The sequence below is a fragment of the Artemia franciscana genome, chromosome 8 (genome assembly GCF_032884065.1).
Source record: "Artemia franciscana chromosome 8, ASM3288406v1, whole genome shotgun sequence".
NCBI classification, from domain to species: domain Eukaryota; kingdom Metazoa; phylum Arthropoda; class Branchiopoda; order Anostraca; family Artemiidae; genus Artemia; species Artemia franciscana.
The window spans coordinates 18817180-18823900 of NC_088870.1; positions in this window are offsets into that span (position 1 = coordinate 18817180).

Sequence of the window (6721 nt, forward strand, 5' to 3'; positions counted from 1 at the left end):
AATCAGGAGTTAATCAGGGTTGTGTTCTATCCCCCTTTATATGGATCATTGTGATGGTTTTTGTCTTAAGTAGCACGCGAAAGGCAATGGGAGACCACGGAATGAAATTGGGAGGAAAAACTCTCCTGGATTTAGATTATGCTAATGCTTTAAGCATCTTTGATGAAAGTGTGAGCAAAAGAAATGAAATTTTAGAGGTTTTGCGACTTCAGGGTGCTAGAATAGGCTTGAAAATATAATTTTAAAAATGTTAAGTCACTTAGGCTAGGAATAAGCGAAGATGAAAAGGTGACGTTGGGTAACGAAAAGATTGATTGATCAGGTGGGCAGCTTCACTTATTTTGGTAGCATTATTAGTAAAGACGGTGGGAGCAGTGAAGGTATTAAAAGTAGAATAGCCAAGGCTTTGGGTGTTTTTTCACAATTAAAAAAAAGTTTGGAAGAGTAGTAATATAATTGTGCAAACCAAAGTTAGAATATTAGAAGCTACAGTGGTCAAAAATGGCTCTGAAGCATGGGTGCTCTGAAAAGTGGATGAAAATTTGCTAGATGTTTTCCAGAGAAATTGCCTACGGACTGTCCTGGGGACTAGACTGACTGAGGATATCTCAAGCAGTAGGCTGAACGAAAAATGTGGTTCAATCCACCTTTCTAGGGCTATAATGAAAGGTTGAGATGGCTATGGTACGTTGTGCGGATGAAGGATGACATATTTCTGAAGATTATCCTTGTGGGCCAACCGTCTAGGGCTAAACGGAAAACATGTCATCCTCGTCTTAGGTGGGAGGACGTCATAAAGAAAGATTTAAAGAAAATGAGAATTTCCTGGGAGCGTGTAAAATGGGAGGCTTTGAATAGTTTGGGATGGAGAAGGAGCGTGCTTAGCTGCGTTGGCCTCAGGTGGTTTGGTGCTGCGATGAGTTGTTAGTAGTAGTTGTAGTTGTAGACGCTTTGTACAATTTATATAGAAATATTTTAAATTTGATTTTAGGGGGCTACCCTCTCTTCAATATCCTGTTCTTTAAGCTAAAGTCTGGCTTTCCCCATACACTTAAAGAAAGAATGTGTTAGCACAAAGGAAATACGAACAGGATAAGGATTCTTTTTAAACTATGCCTCAAGAATGAAAAGGCTATTTTAATGACATACTTGCTGGTAAATTTCTGGCTAAATAGCTGTCAACAGATCAGGGCAATAAAATTGTCAATGTTATCAAATGCTTTTTCGGTGATATGAGGGGAAGGCAAACTTATCTGATTCTGTCTCAAATTGGTAGTATCTGGGGGGCTACCAGCGATTTTCTAATATCAAGCATGAATTTTTCAGAAGTCATAATTGTGGAATGACGATTAAAATTTCAAATCTAAATCTTGTCATTCTTCCATATTTTTCGTTATATTGAACTTATTTTTTTTCTGTTGGAAAAATTCACAGATGAAGGGGGAATTGGACTTAAAGACCAAAAAACTTTTTAAAACAGCCCTAGCATCCTTACTTCAACGAAGTTCAACCAGGACTCAATTTCACATTTGAATGTACGTATATATATATATATATATATATATATATATATATATATATATATATATATATATATATATATATATATATATATATATATATATATATATATTTATTTCTGGTGTTGTGCTGAAGATGGCACTTAGACATAGGGCCGAAATATGCACTGAATTGAATTCCACTGTTTTGAAAAATTTCCCTATTGTTTCTAAGCTGTGTTTGTTTGCTATGGAAAGGCATTGTGGTCTTCGTCGCTATTTAAATAATAAATTCTAAGCTTTATGTTGCACAAAACGAGTGCGGCAAAGAAATTAGTCCAACAACGAGGGTTTTTAGTAGACGGAACAGATATATTTCATTTTGACTGATTTTAAGATATTGTTTTCCTAATTTAAAGATTACTATTAAAAAAGGGTAAAAAAAGAGAAAATTTTAAATATAGAGTGGGAGTGGCCCATGAATTCATTGAAATAAAGGCCGTTTTGCAAGCGAAAGAACGCCAAAGGTAGACTACAATCAAAAGAAAATTCTTGAAAATACACCGACTTTGAAAATTAAGTGCGCAAACACCTTTGAAAAGCACCTTAAGAGCACAAATATAATAAAAATATGCATTGTATCTTCTGGACCCAAAAACCACAAATAATCAAGTCCATAAAACCACACATCAGCCACCTTTTGGAGGAAAGGGCTATTTTCCTATGACGCGTATCCCTGGAAGTTATAAGAGGATACATATGGGGAACTTTAAACAGGCTTTTGTAATTACTTGACACCAGGATTCGCAAAGAATCAAACATGTCGTGGTAACGAACTGTAGTAAGGAGCGACCCGGCTCAATAGTAACCGAAACTCTAAAAAACGGAATTTTTATAACAATAGTCACATCAAAAGAATTGTATTTAAATGCTGATTTTAAATAAATAAGTTTCATCAAGTTTAGACTTACCCGTCAAAAGTTACGAGCCTGCTAGCCAGTCCCCGTGGGAGGGGCTACATGTTACAAACTGTGACCAGCGTTTACATATTGTAATGGTTATTGGGAAGTGTACAGGCGCTTTCAGGGGGTTTCGTTGGGGGAGGGAGGGATTGAGGGGAGGAGTTTATGCGGGGGGAACTTTCCATAGAGGAATTGTCATGGTGGAAGAAAATTTCCATGAAGTGGGCTCAGGATTTTTTAGCATTTTTTTAAAAACAATGAAAAAATAAATATGAAAAAGTTGTTTCAACTGAAAGTAAGGAGCAGCATTAACACTTAAAACGAACAGAAATTGTTACGCATATGAGGGTTCACCTCCTCCCAATACCTCGCTCTTTACGCTAAAGTAATTTTATTAATTTCAACTATTTATTCTACAACCTTTATGATTCAGGGGTAATTCGTAAAAATTTGGGACACAATTTAAGCTTTAGTGTAAAGAGCGAGATATTGACGGGAGGTGAACCCCCTCATATATGTAATAAAACATGCGAATATAGAAGTTGTTACGTAAGTTAATTCGTAAGTTACGTATATTTTTATTAATAAAAACGTTCGTAAAAAATCTAAAGTTCTAGTTGCCTTTTTAAATAGCCAAAATGTTAGAGGGTAACTAGGCCTACTCCCCCGCTCCTTTTTTCTGAAAACATCCGATCAAAACTTTGAGAAAGCCATTTAGCCCAAAAAATAAATTAATATGCGAATTTTTTGTTAATTATTCATGTGCGGAGAGCCAAAATCAAAACATGCATTAATTAAAAAACGTTCAGAAATTAAATAAAAAAAAAGTTTTTTTTAACTGAAAGTACGGAGCGAAATTAAAACTTAAAACGAATAGAAATTACTCCGTATATGAAAGGGGCCGTTCCCTCCTCAACGCCCCGCTCTTTACGCTAAAATTTTTTACTGTTTTAAAAAGTAGAGTTGAGAGAAAGAGTCAACCTTTAGCTTATAGAGCGGGGCGTTGAGGAGGTAACAGCCCCTTTCATATACGGAGTAATTTCTGTTTGTTTTAAGTTTTAATTTCGCTCCTTACTTTCAGTTAAAGAAACTTGTTTCTATTTTATTTAATCTCTTGTTGAGTCCAAAGGTTCCTTTGTTGAGGAAGATCGAAAAACATTTTACACGAAGCGTACAAGAGCATTCTGTTGAGCTTCGACGCCTGATTTTAACTGAAACAGGAGAAACTAATGGCTCTAGCACTCTACAACGACTAATGCTTGGAGTCTTTGTGATCTAGTGGCTTCAGCAGGCACGTACGCAAAGATGTTTTTTGGCTAAAACTGATTTTTGGGAAGGGGAGACAAGCAGTAAAAAATACAGTGAAATCGTAAGAGTTTGGAGATTTGGAGGAGCCTACAAAGTCCTTCTCTTCGTACATGATTGAATCCTGTTGCTGAACATAACAGCGAAACAAAATTTTCATTTTTTTGCAGAAACAGTCTGTAAAAATTTAACGCCCTTTAAGTGCATGTTAAATTTTGAAACATATTTTGATTTAAGTTAGTAGATTTGAAGAAAATAATAAGGCAGAGTACGTATGTTATAAATGAAGGTAAATTATAAAGGAACCATTAGTGGTATATCAAATGCTTATAAATATCGAATGTTATAAAGATCATTCAGTTCATAATTGTTTAAGTACCAGAATGTACATAATATTTAATGGTTTTTGAATGGTTGATCTAAACAAAAAAAAAATCATCTTAAGGAAAACTTTAGGAAAATTTCTTAAAACTCTTAACCACGTAAGTTCTGTTGATGGTAAAGTTTAAGTGGAGCAAAAACTATTAATGATGTTAAAGTCCTTTTTGGATTTTTTTTTTCTTGGAAATTTTAGGAGGCAGAGTAGGCTAATATAAATAAAACGGTGAATCAATCATTTCAAAACTATTGATATGTATTATTCCTGAAAGGGGAGAAATTATATAGTGCAAGACAGAGAAAAGAGAGAGAAAGAGAGAGAGAGAGAGAGAGAGAGAGAGAGAGAGAGAGAGAGAGAGAGAGAGAGAGAGAGAGAGAGAGAGAGAGAGAGAAGAAGAAGATAGTCTTCTTAAGACCTCAAACTTCTTGAGTTAGCTAATACTAGTAACATGCAAAGTTGTTTTTAATATTAATGATTCTTTCAATTTTTAAAAGTTTAACTGAAGATTGTAAATCCTCAATGAAGATATGATATTAAAAAAATGCTGGTTTGTTAGGATGAGTCGGTAATTTTTAGTTTTTGAGCTTTCAGTTTTTGCGGGTAGTTTTCGTTGTGGGGGTATGGCTTTGGAGTTCTATTAAGTCCTATATACGATGAATTCTATTACGATGAGCCTTTTTTGGTGATGTCACACCTTTTCGGCTAAGCATAGCTGTCTCTAGATTTTGTGATAATTCCGCCAAATCACGGTTTTCATTCTCAAAAATGTTCATTTGTTCTTCCGCGCTCATCACAGACCTACCGAATACCTCTTCATTTTTTAAGAACGTTTCTTTGCCGAATCTATTTTCAAATAAAGTTTTCCCAACTTCAGTGAAATTATCTCACCTTTATTTGCTTACTGTTCTTATATATTCTGTCGTGAAATTTGTATAAAATAAAGTGAAACCAGGATGTAAATCCTGCTCTTTTATGAATTTAAGCTTTTGATGTTTGGGAGGATCAATCTCAAAAGTGCATAATTGTTTCAAATACCTATAAGATGAATAGATCCAAATAAAAAAGAATTAATTTTAAGCAATGTTGCAATTCCCTGGTATTATTTTGATTATTGTCGCAAGATTGACAGTTAAAGAAAAATCACCAGTTTTAAACATCTACTGAACATGCCTGTCTGCTCAAAGATTTTCAACTTTAGTAGTCATATGAAAACTTTTTTTTCCAAAAAGCTAGACTTCGCTTCTTAATTTGGACAGTCTTATCCTTTATGAAACTTTTTAAAAACTCAAGGGCAGGGGAGTTTCTAGGGCTGGTGGTGCCTAGGGAATAATTAACTCCCTCTCCAAATAAAAGTGATTTGAATTAGCTTGTCCTAGTTTCACCCTTCCCCCTTGAACGGCCCTGCGCAAGAGAATCGGGAATAGTAAAAAATACAAACATTAGAATAGCTAAAATTTAGGAGCATTAAATGATTAAGAATTAGTCTTATTCCCAGTTACAGTAACTCTCATTATTTTTAGGTTTTGAAGATACAGTTTTTATCTTTTTATCTTTTTTTTATCTTTTATCTTTTATCTTTTTTCTTTTATCGTTAGCTGCTTTTATCTTTTTTTATGTAAAATAAAATTGGAATGCTGTTTGCCTCTGCATTCATCATGGTTTTTTATTATCTAATGGCCTGTTCATTCCGTGTCCAGCAAAGAAAGAGCACTTGCTGTCAACAGTTCGTCTAATATGCTCTGCTCCACTTTCTGACTTGTGACTGTGGACTGAGGCCAAACTGGGGAATTTCCGGAACTTGGTGATAAATTCAAGAATCATGACTTAGTTTAATTCAAGTTGTCCCCAAGCAGCGGATTGACTTGGTGCAGAAGCACACTAATTCCTACTTAGTTGCAAAACAAGTTAAATCTTGATTTGGTGCAAAAATGAGCTAGACCCCCGTTTGGTGCAGAAGCGAATCTGAAGTCCCAAGTCGTTGTTAATCAATCTCATTCCTTACTTGGCGTGTCCAAGTTACTGAGGGAAAGGCCATCAGGAAGACCAAGCTTCTTTACAAGCAAATTTTTAGCAGAATGGTGAGCACGTAGCATTTTGTTTAAATCACGAGCATTAAACAGTTTTCAATACGTGTGATTGGAGGTATAGCCCCTGTAACTCTCACCCCTTCACATTGCCAACTTATTAAAAGAAAGGTATTTTTAGAAGAACAGTTGAGTCTGAACAGTTTTAGTCTGTATAGTTGAGGGACTCTAGAGGTCCCGCGAACTCTCCAATACCGCCCCGTCACCGTAAAATTTTTAGCAGAAAGGTAGGCTTGGGCCTTAGTTCAAGACAAGAGTTTTGGCTCTTGAGTGGGTGGGCGTGCCCTTAAAAATAAAATTGAAAATGCATCTTACTATCTCTAATCTATTTCTTAAACTTCCACTAATTCGAATGACTTTGAATTTTTGACTTATGAGAGGAGAAAAGAAGTTCCGACCTGAAGAACTATGTCACATATGTTTTATTACAGCTTTTATATGTGAAAACTATCTTCTAAATTTCAAGAAACTTTGTCAAAGGCGATAATTTAA